The 10,611-nt window shown below is 35.1% G+C and overlaps 1 non-coding gene across 1 annotated transcript; it reads right to left on the bottom strand.

Moving 5' to 3' along the window:
• Positions 1–4,851: 4,851 nt before the first annotated feature.
• On the bottom strand, positions 4,852–4,953 carry LOC118013035. The gene has a single exon (XR_004679909.1). It is a non-coding gene; the product is annotated as a U6 spliceosomal RNA (small nuclear RNA).
• Positions 4,954–10,611: the final 5,658 nt, after the last annotated feature.

Here is a 10,611-nt window from a genome sequence, read left to right as displayed (position 1 = left end):
GAAACAGACTCCCTGCTGAGCAAGGACCCCGATGTGGGACTCGATCCCAGGACTCTGGGATCGTTACCTGAGCTGAAGGCAGACGCTTAACTGACTGAGCCACCCAGGCGTCCCTGTATTCATGTATTCTTAAGTTAAAAAAAAAATTTACCGAGCTTCTACTTCATATGATGCATAGATTCATTTTCCTTAGAGAATATTTTAGGAAACTCTGTGAGGGAGTGCCTTGCCTTAAACATGAAAGATTTTCCTTACTTTTTAGGTTTACTGTATATGCTAAATGCATACCTACATCTAGAAAGTAAATGTGGTAAAAATGCATTTTTCCATCAATTCTAAGATGCACAATTTTTATACTTTAATCCCCATGAAATCAGAATATGTCTTGCAATTTATAATGTCTTACATTTGAAGAAATAGAGAATTAGCTCCAAAAACAAACCTGTGGTTGAATACATTGTTTTTATTACACATTTCAGGGAGGGAGAAGGCACACAGAGTAAAATGGTATTGAAAATGACTTACAGGATTTGGGTTTGTATCAGCAGATATGGGGAAGGGTTTATAGAGGTGGATATTTGCTCTCGATTGGATGTTGTCATGAAGTGTGTGTAATTTTACGACTGGGTATCTTAATAAATCTCAGCCAGAAGATGGGAGGTGTAGACCAAGACAAAGTTGTAGTTGGTAAAGAGGCAGTAGTCATTCATAGTGCCCAGGATAGAGGCATATTCAGTCACTCTTGTAGCTTGAACAGTGTTTATAATTACAGAGTGATCATCCTTTTTGTCTCAATTCCTCATGGTCACAGAGTGGCCTTGTCTGATGTTGATGTTCCATGAAAGTGTGGCCACTGTGGCCTCCCTGTGCGTGGCAGACCAGCCCCTGTACATCATAGGCTGCTCTCCTCCATCTCAATATAATGTTACATTGATCCACTTGTCATGTTTCTAAACACTTTTAGTAGATATCAAAGAGCTTTCCAGATAGTCTTTATTCTTAGAATTTAAGATTATTTGAAGTTTAGTTAAGTCCGGACTTTAGTGCCTAACACATTTTCCTGAATATAGTAGATCCATTGTTAAATGAATTAATTCCACTTGTAAGGTATATTTTTCCCGTGACTGAATCCCAAATAAAATGTATAGGCACACTTGACTCATGAGCTTCTGTTATTTCATTGAAATGCTGGAAAGTTTTCAATCTGTTTTCCTACTCTTACCTAAGGTAATACAGCTTTCAGAACAAAATGATTTACCATTAGGCCAAAAGACCTCTGAGACATGAATTTACCTTAGAGAAATATGTAAACTATTTACCCTAAATGAGAAAATAAAAAGCTAAACATGATTGCAATAACCTACGTTTTAATACTTCTGACTGGAGAGTTATTGTGTGATTTAGTATGGCTCCTAATGCTTTCCAAGTCTTTGTCCCAGAAATTATAAGCTTCATGTAATAAGGGCTGAAAAGCTCTATTGCCAAGTCTTAGATAAACAGGGAAAGAAACAAAGTTGGAAGAAACATAGCAAACAAAGCATATTGGATATTGTACAATGGGAACATTCTGCACAGATAATTGGGATGTTAGAGTCACTTAAATTCCTTGACTTAAATTTTATGGTTAAGTGCATCATTCTTTTCCAGCAATTCTTCAAATGTCATCTTTTTCACAGCAACATCATTCTCATAAATAAAATGAAACTTGTTTCTGAAAGTGTCATTTTTTAACACCAAGAGCAGAGTGTTGTAAAAGTGTGTGTGTGTGTGTGTGTTTACATAAGTGGGGACTCATGGAATCATTTAAGTAAAAAGTTTTCTGAAAAAATTTCTAGAAAATGCTATGTATTAGAATGGAGTTTAGTTAGAATGGAGCTTCATTTGACTTACAGGATCATTAAAATAGTCCTTGTTAAACTATCACTCAGAGGCTAAGGAGTCGAAAAAGCTACTACTGATTTAATAAGGTCTTTGAAACTTTGTAGTTTTATAGTAAGGGTTGTCCACTTGTGGACAAAAATGTGTATTACTGCTATTTTAATGTTATCAAACTTAAAGTTGATGATGTAGTGAAAGCAAGGTGGGTAGATTTAGGCTATGGTTCAGGTCTCAGCTTTGGTTATGGGTGATTATTTCACACATAATGATAAAATATAATTAATATAATATAACACATAATAAATTCAAAAACTAGGTAAGAAACTAGAGTGGTTATGCCTGGACCAGTAATGAGAGTGTCATGGTGTTAATGTGTAATGTTTGTTTGTATTTGTAGGTTGCCAAAATGGCATTGACCGTAATGGAAATTTTTGGTTAATGTGTCTATCTTAAAATTAAAATTTTTAAAAATCAAAGGTCACCTTAAAAAAAGGTAAATTACAAATGGAAACAATCTATGTGCCCCCAATTCTCCTTTTCTCACAGATGTGGGAAACCATGAGTTAAAACAAAGGAATGATTACCTCAAATTCACGTTAGTGCTCAGACATAGGGAAAGAGGTCACAATGAGGGAAAGCACAATGGAGTCTTTAAGGCTATTGGTAATATTCTTTATATTAAGCTCAGAGGTGGATATAAGGTTGCTCTTTCTTATGACATTATTGGTATATATAATCCTTTCCATGTATATTGTGTTAATATATGTAGACTCTGGGCAGATTACCTGGCATTATCAATTTCCAGCATAATCCTTTTCAGTTTTGTGAGGTATATGCTTCAAACTGATGCTGGGATAAAATAATTTAATACATATTGATAAATTAGAACAGGGTCTAGCACATAGTAAGTCCTCAATAAATATCAGCTCTTATTTTTATGGCAAAGCCCCATAAAAGCCATTTGTAGACTTATTTAATCAGCAAAACAATCTTCTGAAGTCAGTATCTTTAACATTTATAGAGAAGCAAATTTGTTTCCCAACATAAATGCCATTGTCTTGGTCCTATAGCTAGCATGGAATAGGGTCAGAAGTCAAATTATTATACTCTGAATCATAATTAGTTTACTATAAAATGCCTACAAAGAACTCAATGTTAAAAAGAAGACAGTGGCTGTGGCCAAAAAATAACCTTGGCCTGGCATTCAGAATACCTGTGTTCACTCTCTGTTCCTCTTACAGTTAGCCTGTGACTATGGCCACTGATCCTCTGTGGGCCTCTGGATACGATTTAGGCTAGATAAGGTTATATCTGAAGCACAATTTTAGCTCTAGGATTATGTCACATCTTTGATATTTTTTATTACCACCGATATTTTTGTAAGGTTTGACAAGAGAGTAGGTGGAGTGGGGGGGTACATCCAAGTTAATTTTCCAAGATAAATTTGGCTTCCCGTTAGTCTATTTCTTATTCTTTATTTGCTTCACTCTTGCTTTGTTTTCTTGTCTCTCTCTTTTTTTTTTATGTGTGTCAACATAAAACCATTTTTTTTCTGCTCAGCATTTTTTATGAGGAAAAATAAAATCCATGTCTTTGTTACCAAACTAGAGCTTTCTAAAAAACTGCATCAACTACAGTCATAGTCTAATAGAGAATATAACATACTTTTGACCAGCTCTATAACCCAGTGGTTCAGAAGAGATATAATGTTGTATCTCTTTAAAATGTTGAAAATATTTTACTGACAGTTTTGCAGTCCATGAAGCTTATGCTGGGGAAATATAGAAAGAAAATATGGAAAGTGCTCACATTTATATTATTACTTCGAAAGGACTTAGATTGTCTAGTATATAAGAAGCAATGAATAAAAATTGGTTATTACTATTGCTAATGCTAATAAAACATAATTAGGCCTAAGAAGTGGAACAGTTTAAGCTGTCAGTTACCCGGTAGGATAAATAAAAATTTTAGTAGAGTTTGAAGGTTGTTATTTGTAGTATCTAACAGACAGGCACTGGGATCCTAGAAAGAGGGGAGAAGTTCCAAAACCAGTTGCTGGGGGCACTGAAAACACACTTCACTGATTTTGTAGTTCCCTAAGGATAGTGTTCGGGTAAGGAACCACACAATTAGGTAAAGATGTGAAAGCAGCTTTTACGTTGGCAAACAAGTGTTTAAACTCTGAACTCCTAAGTTAGGTGACCCACTTTGGAAATACGAATAAATATTTACATAAATGTCACTCTTAATGTCTTTCACATACATTAAACAGCCCTAAAATTATACTATAGATGGAATAACCAGAAGAATCCAAATACAAAAGACACTAATATTACTGGGAGTGCTGGATGTTATTGTAAGACAAATGAGCAATGATTACAAGAAAATTTTGTGGATAATGAGAAAATAAACTGTCATTTGGAGGGAATATCAACATGCATTCAAATAACATCAATTCTATACCTACTCTGAATAAAGACTGTTTTATATTGGGCTTTATGGTCTTAAAGACAAAAGGAAAATATTAAATTAATTTTTTAGGAAATAAGATTTTTAGAAAAAGTCAAATAGCAGGTCCTTCTGCCACTAATACATTTGAATAGCAGTTCTTTGTTGTTAAGATATCAGAGAGTACAAAAACCAACGGCCTCCGAAAGAAGCAAATATGCATGTTTTCTGAATCTTCCGAAGATTGCCTCGAAAGGACTGTCTGTATATGTGAATAAATCATCCAAAATGCTTTCAGTATCATCAAAACCTTTCCCTTTTCTAAGTACTTCAATGAAAGACTTATTTTTCTCTGAAAACATATTTCACTTTTAAATCATGACACTTCCAGATTTTTCTTTCTGAGACAAAATTATATTCTATTTGTAGCAATTATGATATTAAAATATAGGTGTCCTTACAGATAATAATGGCAGTTTTATTAATATATTTTCGAATATCCTCTTTCCAGAACATAATTTGATTAACTGTATTAAGAAACTCATCAGTTGCCAATTATTTGTGCAGGGGCCATGCTAATCTTCTCTGTATCGTTCCAATTTTAGTATATGTGCTGCCGAAAGTTGCCAATTATTTGTAAAGAAATATTGATTTTATCAGGCCAAATATGAAGAATATTTACATATTCAACATTTTGCACCAAATAATTTGGGGCAGTAGTAAATGCACTCGGTACAATGTAAAATATTAAAATAACTTTCTCTGTTTTGTTTTCTCTGTTCCATTACCCATTTTCACTGTATGAAAGTAAGCATATTAAATAAGTTGCTCTGGAATCTTAACGTCACTTGAAGATTGAATGGCAGCCAAGCATTTTCTTAGGAATCTTTCAGAAGACTGAAGTACTTAGAAATTGAGGATTTTAAGAGTGCTATATTTCAAACCTATCATTTTCAACATTTTATCTTAATTTTAAACACATTTTAGTTTTGAGAGGAGAAAGAGGAACAATTGTGAGAAAAAACAACAACAACAACAAAATAATTTGGATTAGTTCTTTCCAGAAACTAAACGGTCAGTTAATGAGTCAGTGTAAGTTTCTAATAATAGTCTATATTTTAACTCATTTGTTGGTTGTAGACTAATTTGAAATTGCAGCATTCTGGGAAAATTGTACCCTAAGTACAATAATGCAATTTTCTTTTTCCCAGAAGTTGACTCTGTGTGTGTGTGTGTGTGCGCATACATGCATGTGCATTGGGAATATGAAGGGGAGAAATCTGACTTACTAATTAAATCCATAAAAATATGATGGCGGATCTTTACTCTGTTTCCATTGTGCTATCATAGTGGAGCAAGTGTAGGAGAGGATTTAGTGTTTGTAGAGGAAAGTTGCCTATCCAAGTAAGCCTAGCGCAAACAACTATACCTTAATACGCTAGCTAACTGGGGATACCCAAAGAACTTATATGTTGTATCTTCTTAGGCATCTATTCATTCATTCGTGTTCATTTATTTTACATGTATTTATTATCTACAATTTGCCAGGAACTAATGTGGTACTGGGAATACAGTAGGAATAAAACAGACATGGTTCTTATCTTCATGGAATTATCAATCTGATTGGGATTGAGGTGTTGGATGTGTGATGAGTAGGAAATAATCAAATACAAAAATATATTCTCCTTCAGGAAAACATACAGAAAATGTGTGACAAGCATAATATGGCCAGACGATGTCCAGAAAAGTTTTCCTAAGGCAATGACATTTTGAGTGAAGACTGGAAGATGAGTAGGAGTTAATTAGCTCCACAGACAAGGCATTCTGGGAGGAAAGAATGGCATTTCAAAAAATTCTGGGGAAGAAGGGAGCATGGTTCTTTTAAGGAACTGAAATTTGGGCAATTTAATGGAACGAAGAGAAGAAGACTTGCACACCATGATGCCATAGGGCTTGACAGTGACGAGATTTGGTCCTTAATGCTAAGGAAAGTTATTTATTAAAGTATTAAATGGAGGGGTGGCATGATTAGATCTATGATGTATAAAACATCCCTGGGATTTCAGGGTAGAAAATGTACTAGAACATCCCAAGAGTAGATGTGCAAGACTATTAGCAGGGAACTACCATAACCAAGGAAAAATTGGTAGTAGATCAGACTAGAGATGGTGAAACAGGTCAGTCTTATAAGATATTTTGGGGACAACATATAAGGTACTGGGTTGAGATAGTAAAATTTGAAGGATAGCAGTTTACTGCAAGGGGGTATTTGTGTTATACTGAGTTTGAAGGGCATTTAAATTGTCCAAATGGGGATTCAAAACAGTAGTTGGATGTGTATAACTGGAAATGGTGAGTGTATCTTGGGCTAGAGGCTTACATTTAGGAGTCAACATCTTATATAAATGACATCTGAAACTGTGTAAGTGTAAGAGTTAGCCCAAAACATGTAGAAATTGGAAAGAAAAGAAAATTATAGTAACAGTTTGAGGAACAGAAAGAAGAATGCCTGATAGAGATTAGAAAGAAGAGGCAGAAAAGGAAAAAAAAAATGAACAGAACACAAAGAGTAGTAAATCTTTTAATTGGAATGATATGGAAAGCTACTGAGACAAAGATGGAAAATGTTCATTATGAGGAACATGGAGGGTTATGGAGTTATTGGAGTCTTTGACAAGAATAATTTTAGTGGCGTGGCAGGCACGGAAGGAAGGTTACCTTGGGTGCAGGAGTAAGCACAATGTGAGAATTGGAGATGGAGCAAAGATAGTGCTGTAGTGGGAAACAAGAGTGGGAAGATAAGAAAAGTCCCTCTGCCCACTGTGTGCCCCACCCACAATGGGTAATAATTGAGCATGTTGAAAGGCTGATGGGGAAGGAGCCAGTTGAGAAGGAAATGTTAAATATAGGAAATATAAAAATAGAGAAAATATAAGAAGTGTTGAATATGGAAAAAAAGGTAGGAATCACTGGGAGCACCTTAATCCAATCAGGTTCTTAACTCAAAATTGGGTGCAATTTCAGAATGGATTTTTCTACCTTTGCTTTGCCGCATATTGTAGGGTGTAGATTTCCAGGGATACCAGCTGTTTTATAGGACCCTTGCTATTTAGTATGACTTCATTTTCATCTCTTAATCAGCTTGAGGCTACAGATAACTTCCCTCGGCTTTTTGGTGGCTTTATGTTTAGTTTTTAGCATCTTGCTCTTTCCTGGTTAAAAATTCACTGGGGTGGGATGTTAGGGGGAGAGCCCCTGAGTTTGGCATTACTTCCCTTCACCTTCCTTCTCAAGATTTTGGCTCATTGAATCATGAATGCCTGGCCAGCAGCAAAATTTTGCCTCCCTTCCCCTTAGGAGATTGTCAAATCTTGCCTTGGTCTGCTGCATCTTTGCTTCATTCCTAGGAGTGGTTTATCAGCCTCTGGCTCTATGCTACATATCAGCAAATATCCTGAGCAGAAATGTTCACATTTCTGGGGTTCCCTTTTCTCCAAGATCTTGGCCTCTCAAAAGGCTAGTTTCTTTAGCAACTTTGCAATGTATTCAAGCAAATGGTGTATTTTATCCAACTCCTCTGATTGTTTCCGGTAGAACATGGCTTTGCTGTAAGCGAACATATTATATCCCAAAGTGGCATAGTTGTGCTTCACCTAACTTTAAATACAATGAGTGGGTAATTCAATAAAAATCTCAAAAGTTATGCTTAAGGTGCTCTTTTATCTTACGCAGGTATATTATGATAATGATGATTCATTCACGGTTCTGATTTTGCATAGAAACTTTTAAAATTGCTAGCATTCAATGCCCACCATAGAAGCAAAGTTCTTTTAATTAAAACACCCTTTTCCTCTTAGGGGCAATGCATGGTTTTGTAAAGATTGATAAGCAAGAACTAACGTTTTGGGTTCAATTCATGATTTCTCAGGCCATGGATTTAAGGATGTTCTCTGAAGAGGGAAAGCATGTATCCCTCATTTCAATGATTTCAGGCCCAGAGAGGTGGCAGTTAGAGCTTTTAAGGCTAACAATGCTCTTTTTAATCTTTATTGTTTTTGACAAAGAAGCTTTTATTTTGCCAAATTTTTAGAATGAAATAATGGAACAGATTTTTTTTTTTTTTTACATGCTGTAGTTTATAAGAATTTAGTGTTCTAGGGGCACCTGAGTGGCTCGGTCAGTTAAGTGTCTGCCTTCGGCTCAGGTCATGATCTCAGGGTTCTGGGATTGAGCCCCAAATTGGGCTCCCCACTCAGCGGGGAGTCTACTTCTCTCTCTGCCCTTCCCTCCTGCTCATGCTCTCTCTCTCAAATAAATAAATAAAATCTTAAAAGAAAAAAAAAGAAGAAGAATTTACTGTTCCAGAGCAATATGGGTGGTAATTGAACAGCATCATTCCTGTATAAAGTTGGATTGAAATTATACTTCACCTGATGAGAGGGAAGAACTCAAATATGGCATGTTGTCAAATCATGGGCCTATTAAAATTCTCCTCCTTTCATTGCTCTTTGTCTTACTAGTGACTGGACTCAGCCCCTCCCTGGTACACTATGGATCTGAACTACATACTGATTCAGGGCCTTGTCTCCTAAAATTCTGTATTTCCCTTCCAAGTTTCCACTAGAAATCAAGAGCAAATTTATTTTGACACGAGAAGATAGCTAAGCATTTGTGTCTCTATAATATTCTCAGAACATATTTTTAGGATACCAGACAGAAGATCATTTTTTTTTTTCCACCTGCTTAAATAACCTGAACAGATCTTTCTTTAGCAAGTCAGATTGGTTAAATTTCTCACAAAGTTTGAATAATTCAGCTCTAACTTCTTGCTGTGTACAGTTTTCGTGTTTAAGGAAGGGGAATCAAGTATAGAAGTGATAATATGTTTCTTTTGAATATTGAAATGATGATTAGATTCTTTGGAACCTACAATTTTGGGAGCTTGTGAAGATGTGTCTTTGTAAGTTGGTGCCAAGAGTTAGGCATGCTATAATGTCAATCAGAAGGACTTTAGAGCATGAAGATTTTGACATTTACCAGCCAGATTCTTGGGCAAGTTTCTTAATTACTTAACTCTATAAAAATAGAAGAATATAATAATAATAATGATATTGTCCTTAAAGAGATTTCCTAAAATGCAAATAAAAAAAATGTAAAAGCTCCTTATGACCACAAAATACTAAGTACATGTTAGATTTGACCATAATTAATAATCAGTAGTAAGAAAAATATCAAAGGTACCAACTTCCAGTTGTAAAGTAAATAGGTCCTGGGGATGTAATGTACAGCATGGTGACTATATAGTTAATATACATTAACTGGATTATGTTTTATAACTGTATTGTATATTTGAAAGTCGCTAAGAGAGTAGATTTTAAAAGTTCTTATCACAATAAAAAGAAATCTGTAATTATGTGTGGGAATGATGTTATTGTGGTGATCATTTCACAATTTATACATATACTGAATCATTACATTGTACACCTAAACTAATATAATGTTATATACCAATCAGATTTCATTAAAATTGTTTCAAATCAATAAAGAGATTAGCTTAAATCTGTACTTAAAGAGCATGGTAAATTCCAAACTACAATCTAATATGGCTTTGAGTAAAGAATGAAATTTAAAGGGGAAAATATTATATAAGAAGTAGTATTTCCGGAGCGCCTGGGTGGCTCAGTCGGTTAAGCGACTGCCTTCGGCTCAGGTCATGATCCTGGAGTCCCAGGATCGAGTCCCACATCGGGCTGCCTGCTCAGCGGGGAGTCTGCTTCTCCCTCTGATCCTCCCCCTCTCATGCTCTCTGTCTCCCATTCTCTCTCTCAGATAAATAAATAAAATCTTTAAAAAAAAAAAAAGGAGTAGTATTTCCTTAAGATCTTAGTGGTATAAAATTCATTGTGGATCTTGTTCTTATCATCATGACTTTTAAATACAAAATTAGATTTGTCATAGTGTGTAAGTACTTCTAATATTTTAATTTGCTTATGATCAGGGGCCCCTGGCTGGCTCAGTTGTAGAGGGTGTGAGTCTTGATCTTGGGGTTGTGAGTTCAAGCCCCATGTTGGGTATAGAAATTATTCTTAAAAAATAAAATCTTTAAAATAAAAAAAATAATTTGCAGATGATCAGTCATCCAGTTAATTTAACATTCATAAAAACTTTTGGATTCCAAATAATTGTGAATTCTGTAGTGAGGGCAACATGGATAATCCAAAGAAAGGTATTAGTGTTGTTCAGCGTCATCATTTTGGTTAAATTCTCATTCCAATATGAGTTAAC

This window comes from Mirounga leonina, unplaced genomic scaffold, assembly GCF_011800145.1.
Source record: "Mirounga leonina isolate KUSES-001 unplaced genomic scaffold, KU_Mleo_1.0 Mir_152, whole genome shotgun sequence".
NCBI classification, from domain to species: Eukaryota; Metazoa; Chordata; class Mammalia; order Carnivora; family Phocidae; genus Mirounga; species Mirounga leonina.
This window is presented reverse-complemented; position numbering and strand designations above follow the sequence as displayed.